Source organism: Ursus americanus, chromosome X (assembly GCF_024610735.1).
Source record: "Ursus americanus isolate L20-20 chromosome X, mUrsAme1.1.p, whole genome shotgun sequence".
Classification (NCBI taxonomy): domain Eukaryota; kingdom Metazoa; phylum Chordata; class Mammalia; order Carnivora; family Ursidae; genus Ursus; species Ursus americanus.
The window spans coordinates 105,120,976-105,133,880 of record NC_142164.1 but is presented as its reverse complement, the minus strand read 5'-3'; the positions used below and the strand labels follow the sequence as shown (position 1 = coordinate 105,133,880).

The following is a 12,905-nucleotide window of genomic DNA, read 5'->3' as shown; positions in this document are numbered from 1 at the left end:
GTTGGAAGATGGTAAGGACCCTGGAAAAAAGAAAAAGGAGGTCGAAGGGATTTGGGAGTGCTGGAAGGTGAGGGTGTGTGGGACAGGTTATAGGATTAAATAGGGTGGTCAAGGAAAGCCTCACTGTGAGGATGACATTTGGCAAAGATTTGAAGGATGTGAAACAATTAGATATGGCAGCTATCTGGGGGAAGAGTGTTCCAGGCCAAAGGAATACCTAGTGCAAAAAGGCCTGTGGCTGGGATGGGCCTGAGGCACTCAAGTAATAGCAGGGAGGACCATGTGGCTGGAGCAGTGTGAGTGAGGGTAAGAAGCAGGTGCTGCAGTCAGAGCAATAATAGGGATGGTGGCATTTTGTAAGGCCTTATGGGCCATTGTGGACTTTTATCCTGAGTGCTTTGGGGAGCTAATATAGGCTTTTGAGCAGAGGCCTGATGTGACCTGACTTATGTTGAAAGGATCACCCTGCTGCTGTGCTGAGAAGAGTTTGGAGGGAGTCAAGGACAGAATCAGGGAGACTAATTAGAAGACTATTGAAAGAAAGGGGCGCCTGGGACGCTAAGTCAGTTAAGCGTCTGACTCTTGATCTCAGCTCAGGTCTTGATCTCAGGGTTGTGAGTTCAGGCCCTGTGTTGGACTCCACTCGGGGTGTGGAGCCTACTTAAAAAAAAAAAGAAGACCATTGGAGGGACCAGGTGAGAGATGATGATAGCTTGGACCAGGTTGTAGCAGGGAAGTTGTGAAAAGGGGTTGGATTCTGAAGTAGAACCAAAATAATTTGCTGACAGATTCAGTGACGGATCTGAGAGTGAGAGCTTTGTGTCTGATTTCAGTGGAAGCATGAAGTTGCTGTTAACTGAGAAGGGAATGCTGTGGGAAACCAGATTTGGATTTGGGAGAGATCAGAAAGTTAGTTGTGGTTGTGTTGAACTTGAGAGGTTATCAGACTTCCAGTTGAAGACATAAAGGAGGCAGTAGGGTGTGAGTCTTGGCTTGAGGATAGAGGTTGGAAGAGACAGGAGAAGGTGTGAAATAGTTGTCCAGGGGAGTGGGAGAGTGAGTAAACTGAGGAAGGGGTTACCCGGAGGCAGTAATGGTGTAGATGAGGTTGGAGGTCATGAATTGAAAGACTCCTCACCTTCACAGTATGTTCTTCTTCATTTGTTTCGGCTGCATTAGAGGAGAGGTTATATTTTGAAGTAGAAATTTGGATTTAGCCATGGTGCAGATTTTTTGGTGTGTATTTTCTTTGTGATGAATTATAGTTTACAAGTGTCATGAAGCAAAATATCTAGGAACAATTAACTAATGTAGGGGAGGAAAAATAATTTCCCTCTACCCTTCTAGGTTCTTGAGATCCCACTGTGATAAAACAGATTAATGAAAGAAAAACAAACAAGTTTAATAAGGCGCATATCTCCTGTATACAAGGGAGAGACCCAGGAAAACTGAGGAACTCCCAGAAATGGCCCAGGCCACCACCTTAATTACTATCCCCAGCTAAGGAAAAAGAAGATGAGAAGATGTGGGCACAGGGGTAGGCAGGCCAGTGTTGGGAGATTACCAGGAAAAGCACAGTAGACAAAAGGTAAGGTTGTTATGCAGATTTAAGTCCATGCTCTTGTCCGTTGATCAAAGTTTCCAGAGATGAGAGTCATCCTCTTTTTCCTGATACAGGGAGGAAGATACCTTTACAATGCAGATTTCCCTCCTAAATGTTAACTTCTCTCACAAAAGGGTAACTTCGACTCTGTTTTGAGAGGGTCCCCTGTGTCTGTAGCTTCTCAAAAATAATCAGTCCCTAATAATCACTATGCCCAAGAGGTATGTTTCAGGTATATTTCACTAATAATGATCCATTGTAGTCATTCAGGTAAGAATATATGAGCAGCTTGGATGCAGGTGCTCAACAAACACTGGTCTTATAGGCAAACACGTAAAGTCTGTTACGTCACGATAATTCACATGGTTGTTATTATGTGCTGCTACATAGTATGAGCTGTTTGGTATTGTGTGTTAATACTGTTGGGGAGGAAGAATTTCCTATGCCCTTCAAGGTCCTCCCCCCTTTTTTTTTTTAGATTTTATTTATTTATTTGAGAGAGAGAGAGTGCGCACATCTGCGGACATGAGCAGGGGAAGGGGCAAAGGGAGAAGGAGAGAATCTCAAGCAGACTCCGCACTGAGCAGGGAGCCCGACGTAGGGCTTGATCTCATGACCTCGAGATCATGACCTGAGCCAAAATCAAGAAGAGTCCAACAATTAAACAACTGAGCCACCCAGGCTCCCTCAAGGTCCTTTTAGCTGGATAAAGGATCAAATTGACATGAGACAGATCAACAGGACAAAACCAAATTTAGCTTTGTGCATATGGAGAATCCACACAGGCATGAAATTTTAAAGACTGGCAGCATGGGGCTTATATGAGCTCCTGAGCTCAGGAGGAGTGGGGTGTGAGGACACAAAGGGGAGGAAGACCATTTGCAGGAAGGTGAGAGAAGATGTTTGGAAAAATAGCTGGCCTTGCTTTGCACAGAGATTACAGAGGAATTACAGATTAACAGAGGAATCTCTGTTAATAGCTCTCTTCCTCAGGCACAGGCTCTCCTTTCCAATGTAATTAGGCAGCTAAAGGGGGAGGTAAGGAACTTTTCCTGAATCCACAGGGTTTTGTTTGCTTTTGACTGAAAATAATTTTGCCAAAGTGGTCCATCTTGAGGCAGCTAGCCCTTGGCGCCTACAGTAGGTAACACATAACTATGTATTTGCAGAAGTTTACCTTGGAATACCTTAAATCTAAGTATATTTACCTGAATTTTTTTCTTTCTTTTTTTCTTTTTTTGATATTTGGGGAATTTTCTGCTAAGTTTGAGACTATATTTGAACCTGCAAGTCCCCTTCTTGCAAATAATTCCACTGGAGAATTAATGTCTTATTTCAGAATGCTCAATATTCCCATTGTGTGTTTTCTTTCACTCTTTGCTTAGAGTAAATGGATTGAGAATTTATGAGATAATCACGGTGGTAACATTATAAGCTTTGGGAAGGATATAAAAACAATTAAGGCATGACAGGGTTTTTTGTTTCTCGTTTCTTTTTTTTTTTGGCAGTTAGAAGAATTTTAAGTAACATGAAAGGTATGTGGATTAATTTGTTTTTCTCAGTTTTGGTGTGAAAGTCCCCTTTTCATGTGTTAGGGTGTAATATTCTAAAATAAAATTGATTTTGGCAGTTCTCCCCCTTGTTTTGATATACATGGGACATGGAGGTAGTGGGATAGTTACACAGATACTCATCTATTTTACATAAAATTGTTTTCCTCCCTTAAGCCGATGCTATTTGTCTCAGGGAATACTTAAGTTGGAAACTTATAAGAGAAATATCTGGCTTTTTATAGCCTTGTTACAGGGCTCTCATCCAAGAACCACCTGGAACCACTGATTTACTTGAAAAACATTCTGTATTATTAACTACAGCCCAAAGAAAAAGAAAACCAGAAAGATCCCCAGTGGGACAAATTCCAGAGACTCTAACTCCGAAGGAAGGCTGCCATTGTTTTATTTACAAAAAAGATTGCTAAGCGGATGAATACATTCAGAAGGTTAAATTTCAGGTACTTTTCAGACTTTAATGTGTACACAAATCAAATGAGGATCTTTTTGTAAAAATGCAAAATCTCACTGCATTTTGCCAAGGATCTTTTAAACTTAGGTTGGGGTTAGGACGCAAGAACTTGCATAACAAGTTCCCAAGTGGTGTTGATGCTGCTGGTCCAGGGACCACAGTTGGAGTAGCAAGGCCTTTGCGTCATTCATTTGCTTGCAAACAGTTACCGCCAGAATCCCAACCCTCGCGATTCATGTGAGCAGGGTAGGCTGTTGACTCAAACATCAGTACTTCGTTTACCAAAGCCTGTTGCATTAGTGCAAGTAACTGCTTCAATTTTTCACATCATTTAAAATTTCCTTGTTCAAATTGGTTTAAATGGACTTTGTCAAACCCTATGTAGGGGCCTCCAGGCTTCTTGGTTTTTTTCCCTATGAACTGATTAGTTTTCCTTTGACAACTGGTACTTAGGTTCCTCCAAGGGAGTTCCTGCTTATCCTCAGTATCTGTTTCTGTAGTCTCTTAACGGCGGATTTGGCCCAACTACCTCTGCTTGTCATCCTTTGTTACAGAGGGTAGGAGAAAGCAGTTCCCTTTGATGTTTCCTTTGTAGAGGAGAAAGCCCCCCCCCACCAACCAGGGTTCTCTTTCTTTTCACTGGGGAAAACACCCAATTCCGAGTTGCTATTTCTTTTCCACTTCTCATAGGCAAGTGTACATATGTGTGTGTGTACACACCTGCACACACACATATATACATTCATACTAATTCACTTACACATAACTATGGGAGTTTTACAGATTTAAGTAGAAATGGGAGGGAATAGCACATAGAAAAAGGAGAATTCTTCAATGCAAAGCCCCCTAAAGAGGCATCTGGAAGAATCTTGTGCCTTTTGATGGTGGGACAGGACCTTAACCCATTTGGGACTAGCTGCAGGACAGGCCATGGAGTGAGAATAGTTGCAGAACTCTTGGGACAGTTGTCTTTGTTACCTACAGTGGCACTAATCAAAACAACTTGAATATGAGCCACATATGTAATTTTACATTTTCTAGCAGCCCCATTAAAAAAGTAAAAGGAAACAGGTGAAATTAATTTTAATATATTTTGTTCAACTAAATATACCCAAAATGCTATCATTTCAACAATAAATATAAAAATTATTAATGTGATAGCTTATATACTTTATTTCAAACTAAGTCTTTGAAATCTCGTGTGTATTTTATACTTATGGGATATCTCACTTCAGGTTAGCCACGCTTCAAGTGTTTATTTGCCACTGTGGCTATGATATTGGACATGTAGTTACCATATTGGACAGTGCCCATTTAAAGAATTGAAGAAGGATCCTTCATTGTGCTGGGGATTAGTCCTTGGGTGAGAGGGTGCTCATAGCCAGGTTTGGGAGGGCAGGGTCATCGGTCCCTGACCTTGGGTTTCATGGAGGGCTCTAATATCAGGGGGAAAGGACTCAAGCCATACCAGGATTCATGGCTTGGGAGCCAGGATTTGGAGTCAGGCTGCTACTTGGTGAAGGTGTTTCAGGTTCCCTGGTGTACCAGTGTAGAGGAGATAAATTCCAGGTGCTACTCTGCGGTTAGCACCTGGGAATCTTGCTTCTCATTGGCTCATAGACTGGGTGGAGTAGAGTCTACAAGTTAAAGTCATTCAGTGCCTTGAACTTGCAAAGGACTTGGTCAAGCTGAAAGCCAGGGGTTCCAAGATCAAATACCCTCACAGGCAGTAACATTAAATAATACACAGAAGTAAGGCTGGCTAGGTATCAGCAAAAAACCAGGGCATGTGCAATGATGAGAGGTAATTGCCTCTGGAACTTGGTGTCTGGGACACATTAGTGGTGAATAGAAATGAATATGCTATCTAGGATTCAGCTCAGGCTGTATTCATGCAGGATGCCTGCTGTGCTAGGTTTCTGTTTGTGTGTGTATGTGTGTGTGTGTGTGTGTGTATGTGTGTTTTAAACTGTGTTTCTTTGTTTCTTGAGAGAAGTCAGAGATAGGGATTTTTATATGAAATCTTCCAGATTTTAAATCTTTGTCGATACTTTGGAGGCCAAACGAAATATGTCCTGGGCGTACCATTTTGTGTCTTTTACACTAACATTCTCTCTCTCTCTCCTCAGTCTTCAGAACCAAAAATCAGGACCTTGTTTATTAGATACCTTCTTTAATTTTTTAAATCTTATTTAGAAGACCATGTATAATTAAAAAATACAGCATATTAGCTAAACATTTAACAGGTTGCTTTTGTGGAAAGTTATACACAAGATATGAAAATGACTCCTTAAAGAATCCATGATGTGTTGTTACTATAAATAGAGATGATGCTCTTGTCCCATGGTAACAAACTCTGATCTGTTTGCTCATGGCCTAAGTGACAGGAGAAGATTAGGGGTGTGTGTGGGTGGGGAGGGGGGAAGGAAGGATGTCTAAAGTATTACTTGATATTTTTCTTTTACATTTTATTTTTATTAAATTACTATTATTATTAATTTTTAATATATTTTTTGAAATTTTTATTGAGAGTGTGAACGTGCACACGGGAGTGCAGGAGCATGTGAGCAGGGGCGGGGTGGGGGGAGGAGCAGAGGGAGAGGGACAAGTAGACACCGTGCTGAGCACAAAGCCTGATGTGAGGCTCTATCCCAGGACCCTGAGATCGCGACCTGAGCCGAAATCAAGAGTTGGATGCCCAACCAGCTGAGCCACCCAGGCACCCCTATTACTATTTTTAAAGTAAACTTTGCCCCTAATGTGGGGCATAAACTCATGACCCTGAAATTAAGAGTCTCACACTCTGCCAACTGAGCCAGATAGGTGTCACTTTCTTTTTTATTTTAATTTTTAAAAAATATTTTATTTATTTATTTGACAGACAGAGTGTGCACAAGCAGGGGGAGCATCAGGCAGAGGGAGAGGGAGAAGCAGGCTTCCTGCTGAGCAAAGAGCCTGATGTGGCCTCTATCCCAGGACCCTGGGATTGGGATCATGACCTGAGCTGAAGGCAGACGCTTATTGACTGAGCCAACCAGGTGCCCCCACTTTTTTTTCTTTTTATTATTGATGATGATTTATATCTAAAATATATCAGTAAATGCCCCCAGGTAAGTATCCGCACCCATGGAGGTAAAGATACCAATGATGGCCAGGAAGGGGGGGGTGGTCAGGATGGGCCTAGTGTGACTGTAGTGGTAAGGGTTTTATGCTTTAAAAATCTGGCAATAATAATAAAGTAGCTAACTTTTACTGAGGTTTAACTGGATATCTGGTACTCTTCTAAGTGCTTTTAATGTGTTAACTCATTTAATACTCACAATGGTCCTGTATCTGCTTTTACTGCCCCTCATCTTCCAGATGAGGAACCTGAGGCTCCAAGAGTTTAAGTAATCCCAAGGTCATACAGCTTAAAAATGGTTTAGGTGGGGTTCGTGCCCAGATAATCTAGCTTTAAACTAGTGCTTTATTCCCCTGCTTCTCACTGAAAAAAAAAAAACAGTCAAATCTTCACTGATTTTGTGTCTGGAATGAGGAAACCAGTCATAATGAGGAGACTTTTTTTTTAAGATTTATTTTTTTTAGAAAGAGAGAGCGAGCATGTGAGTGGAAAGGGGCAGAGGGAGACACAGTGAGATTCTTCAAGCAGACTCCCTGCTGAGTAAGGAGCCCAGCATGGGGCTCAATTTCATGACCCATGAGATGGTGACCTGAGTTGAAATCATGAGTCAGATGCTTAACAGACTGAGCCACCCAGGCGCCCCAATGAGGAGACTTCTAAGTGGCTTGTTTTATAATTAATTCTCCCTTATCAGGATATTATTTATTCTAATATTAAGATCTTATAAAAATAAAAGGCACATGTTTATTTCTTAGTGTTTAGAGAGAGGAAATAATTGGAATAGATTTTGCTTCTAATGCTTCAATATTTTAGAGGTAAATACAGTAAAAGCTTAATTCACATCCAACCAGTTGACATTGCATTTTCATGTTCATATAATTTTCAGAAGAGGAAAATAATAAGAAATGATTCAGATGCTATCAGAGATTTCATCCAAGAGCAACTTTTCTAGGTGTATCTTCGGCCCAGTCTACACACGGAGCTCAATTTCCAGTATTTCTATATATATCCTTCTGAGGAGTGATCCCTGATGTTTGGAATGGTGACCCAAGGCTCTGTAAGCTTTCTCATCAAAAAAGGCTTTTTAAAAATGTTCATAATTCTTTATTTACCAAGACAGAAATGTGAGCATGTATGTTAAAGAACAATTTTCTCTTAAGTGTTAATGCAAAAAAAAAAAAAAATCTTTCAGCTTTAACTGTAGTTTCTAGAAAATTCAGTGAAGTTGGTTTCCCATTCGAACATTTTGGCTGTGCTGGGTTCTTCTGTGAAACCAAATCATTTAATTTCATTACAGTCACGGTGTCCCCAAACTCTTCTTATCTTATTTGTGTATCTCAGCTCTACCAATAGGCATGTTTTTGCTGGTACCTCGTATTTTCTACGTTTTTGTTACAGGGTAAACGCTGTTAAAGAAAAAAATTATTCTGATACTTGTTAAAATGGTAAGGAAGACTTTATTCAGTACTATTGCAGAAAATGCAAGGACTATCACAATAGGTGAGAGAGATTGGGCTTAACTCTGAATAGAGCAAAGACTAGTGGGGATTTATGTCCAACAGGCAGAGCAATGGAGTCAGCGGATGGAAAATTGCTAAGATGAGATCTCAGGAGTAAGGGAGCTTTTGCGGAAGGCAGGCCAGTGTGATCAGATAGCAGGAGCGGGGCATGGGGAATATGATCAGATACAGAGTGTGCTCTGATATCAAGGGTAGGGGATTCTCTATAAACCAACTGACCAGGATTCTTGCTAAAACTGGGCTGTGCAGTCTGGGTAGGGACAGGATGGGGGCCAAAGTCAAGGCCTAGTCAAGGGAACCTAAGGTTCCCTTAGAGGAACCTGACTAAGCTTTGGTCAAAAGAAGAGGTTTGGTCAATTCTCAAATCAAAGCTAAAGTCATTAGTGTCTTATACACTAAAGCATGCTGTATGCAGAAGGTTAATCTAGTTAAAGAGGAACAAATATTTTATTACACTTCAGATTTAGACCTTATTAAGTGAAGAATTAAGGCTTTATTTATGGCGTAAAATAATTCAGTAATTTCACCTGCATTGTAATAGCTTATTTCTTTTTCCCTTTCTGGAAAAAGTCATTGTTCATATCCCCAAGTAATGCCGTAGATGACCTATAGTATCTTCCAGTTTCCTGAGCTGCTCTGTGTGACCAGTTCCGATAGTAATTCTTATCCCCAAAACAGGTTTCTCCTCCCAGCCTATACTGCTGCAGCTGGCGCTGGAGCCGTAAGTACCCACGTGGGTCCAATTGCAGCCGTGGAGTTTGAACTTGCAACTTCCATACATTAGGAGCTCACCTCATTAGTGAGCCAAGATAATCGAATTGATGTACTGCCATTAATATTGAAGTTCTCCAATTCCCCTGCTCACCGTTTCTCTCAGTGGTTGAGTAAATGAGATGTAACTCTAATGTTGGTGGCAGAAGTCACATGAAAGTCAGTGTTACACATTGTAGCGATGCCCTCATACTGCGGGGTTCTTTGTCCCTTGCAGTTGCTGCCACGCACAAGGGTTGCTCTCAGTACAGCCATTGTACAGATAAAGATAAAGTTCCCTTCAACACACGTCATGGAAAGCAAGGCTGTTCTCTCTGACTACCGTGTCCATTTCTGTGTGTCTGGTCAGTGGTATTAGCTATCATGTCAGGATCAGTTTCTTTGGTTCTTTGCTGAAGACCTGTCTGGATTAAGGCAGACCAAAATTATTTGAGTTTTTAAAGGCTTTTTAATATAGTTATGAAATATTGGCCTTATATAGAAATTACTTCCCATTTCCTGTGAAGTTGCATTAGTATCTCAGAGGCCAGCTACACTCTTACCAGTTGGGGCAAGTTAGTTAACATCTTTGTGCCTCTGTCTTCCTGTTTATAAATGGTGCACCAGTTTCTGCTGCTACAATGATGCTGTGTAATGATCAGTCACAAAACCTCAGTGGCCTTCACCAATGAGCAATTATTGCAGATACATCTGGAGTCAGTTGGTGGTCCCCTGGGCAGCTCTGGTTGCTTTGGCGGGCTTCTCAAATGTCTGGGGTCTGGCTGGTCTAGACTGGCTTTGGCAAGGTGATCAGGATGACTCGGCCCTGCTCCAGCTGTCTCACTCCCTTCAGCTGGCTGGCCTGGGTGTGTTCTCGTAGCAATGGCAGGGGTGCAAGTGAGCAAGCAGGAACACGGGAGGCCTCCTGAGGCCGAGGCTCAGAACTGGCACGATGTCAGGTCTACATTCTGTGGGCCAAAGCAAGCCACAGGGCCAGTCTGGATTGACAGACTGGTGAAACAGAGCCTGCATTTTTAGTGAGAGGGACTGCAAAGTCACACAGCAGAGGGTGTGGACAAGGGAAGGGGGTGTAGAATTAAAGGCATCATTACACTGAATCACAGGGAGGGATACAAAGATTATTTGAGGTTTGTGGGGAGGACTGAGCAAGGTAATCCACATAGAAGACTTAGCACAATGCCTGGTACGAAGTAAGTGCCCCGTGCTTGTTAGCTCCTGTTATTGCTATGTGACGTGCCTAAGATGAATGCTGATGAGAGAACTCATACCGTCAAAGTCCTGGCATAGACTGCAGCAGCTCTCCTCCATTGAAACCTCTTCTTTCTAATTTCTCTTCGAAAGAGAGTGAGGGAGGTGCCTGAGCGTTATTGCTGTCCCTTATCCTCCATACATACCCACTGTAGTAGCTTTCACTTGGGAAAAGGTCCTTTTAATACTAGTGTTCTGGCCACATTCCGGAACCTGCCCTATCATTTAATGCTAAATCTGCCTCATAGGAGAGTCTCAGGAAACAACTCAAGAAGCCAAATATAATTCCTAGAACAGACCCAGGTTTCATGACTCTCTACGGGCTAAATCTTGTTACAACAAAGGTCATCATCTGACCCCAATCTCAACTGCTCTTTTTAAGCAACCTTTGGCAAAATGAAATCTGGCAAAACAAGTAATTTAGATAGCTCATAGGGAATTCTTTCGAAAAAAGTGTGGACACTACCCTCGCCTCTGGCTTTGAGTGTGTTGCCACGATCATGTCACATTTGGCCCATCTTTCTTATTGCTCTGGAATAACCTTGGACCCTGTTGCCTTTGCCCCACATTATCGGCCACAGTCTTGTCCATCAGAGCTCATCAGACCTGTGGACTGAGAAGACCCTGAACTAAAAATTCATTCACTGAAAAAAAAGCATTTACACCTTCCAACAGAGCTGAATTTTAGCAGTGACCAGGCAGTTACTTGCTGGGGGAAGTTTACCCACAGCCGAAGGCTAGACCATCATGAGACTGGTTGATTTCTTCTTCTTTTTTTTTTTTTTAATGTTGACTTAGTTTTATTTTTCTAGCTTTTCTTTTCAGATAAAATCAGCTCAATTAACAACTACATGGAATTAACATCTAGATGCTGTAATAGTAATAGCTCTAAATGGTATAAAAGAAAATAGGAAGAATGTTTTACTATATGAAAAATTCATTATACAAGAAAAGGTGAACAGAAAGCTCATTTTGTTTTCAAACATTTTTCACGAGAAGCCTTTACCCAATTTCCACACAAATGTAGCCAAATGTTATTGTGATTATACCTGAAAGCGATCAAACATTTAATGTAGCAGGTATTCTGATTTTTCTGAAAGTGGATTGCTTGTAAAATGCATTCAACATTCCATAGGGGCTTACTGAGCATCCATTATGTACCAGGTACTATGTCGGGTATTGCGCTAGTCATGGGGATGCACAGGAGAGCAGGACAGTATCTTAACCTCCTGGACCTTATGATGGAGAAGATGGATAATTTTGACAAATGTCATGATGGGAGACAAGTATGTACTATGGGAGGAGGTGATAGAGGAGGTGAGCAGAGAAATAGAGAACCTACTTAGTCTCTGGGGGTTTCTATTTCCTTAATCTGTGTAATAGAGAGAAGAGTGCCAGTTGGAAATTAGTCTATGTTTCCTAAGTTTATCCCTAGGAAATACGCAGTGCAAGTTAATGGTAACTTACTATGAAAAGATCATAAATAATTCATAAAGAATAAAAATATTTCTTACAGATAATTAAGACTGGTTGATTTCTAAATATTATTCTGGTCTCTGCTTCATTCCCTCTTAGAGCAGGGAAGTAGGAAACAGGTAAAGAAAAGTTATAAAATTTGAACACAGTCTTTCTGTTCATATCCAGTAAATAAGATCTTACTCCTTATTATCTCCACCCAAGTCTGAAGGCTTTTGATAAAAGGACGTTGAAAACTCCTGCACCACCGACCAACATGGTTTATAGCGTGTCTGTGGCCCAAATAACTTGATAATCTTTTTTCCTTTTGCCAGCGTACTTAATAGCTGTGCAAGTTTGTTAATCCCAACAAACTGGTATGATTTGTTTTATTAGCTTGCTTGGTTGCAAGAAACCTCAGCATTTTCTAACTATCCTAGTTTTTCCGGCTTACCCCCTTCTCCCATCTCAATATGGGTCTCTTCTTTACTTCTTACTTCCATGCCATTATCCTATTTTTATCAGGAGCCAATTCAAACTCATTTTAATAAATAGTTACAGTATAAATAACAAATATTTAATACTTGTTAGTACATCGATTTATATAATGTGTTTGTTTTTAGTAAAGTGACAATTACCAGAAAGAGAAGTTTTGGAAACTTCCCTCGGCTGATTTCTTCAGGGTTAACGGCATAAATTATTGATAATGATTTCCATTTTTTACATTCACTAATCAAGTGATAACAACCGAAGGAAACTTGCCCTGTTCTGCACCACTGGGGAGATCGGAGACTTTTGAATCTATGTTATTAAGATACTACTTATAATTTCTAAATATATTAAAGTGGAAAACCCATTCAACATTATGACTTTAAGAATTTTCTTAAAATTATATTGTTTTAAGATTAATGCACACAATCAACCTTGAAGATTTTTTTCTTTTTCTTTCTCTTTTTTAGAACTCCAGCAGCCCATGATTATTTCTTCCAAATATACAATATATATCTTTTAAACCATTTTTAGCCATCTGTGTTGTACCATTTAGCATCATCCCTGTCAGAATGGACTGGGCTAACTTACCAAGTCATTTGATTTCCATTAGTCTGTTTTTGGAATAACTGCTAGAATAGCTGTTATACATTAGCATATATGAAAGATGGTTGAT

The 12,905-nt window shown here is 40.7% G+C and overlaps 1 protein-coding gene across 4 annotated transcripts in view; it reads left to right on the top strand.

Moving 5' to 3' along the window:
- PHEX (phosphate regulating endopeptidase X-linked) overlaps positions 1–12,905 on the top strand; it is a 199,530-nt gene that overhangs the window by 66,872 nt on the left and 119,753 nt on the right. The window lies entirely within an intron of this gene.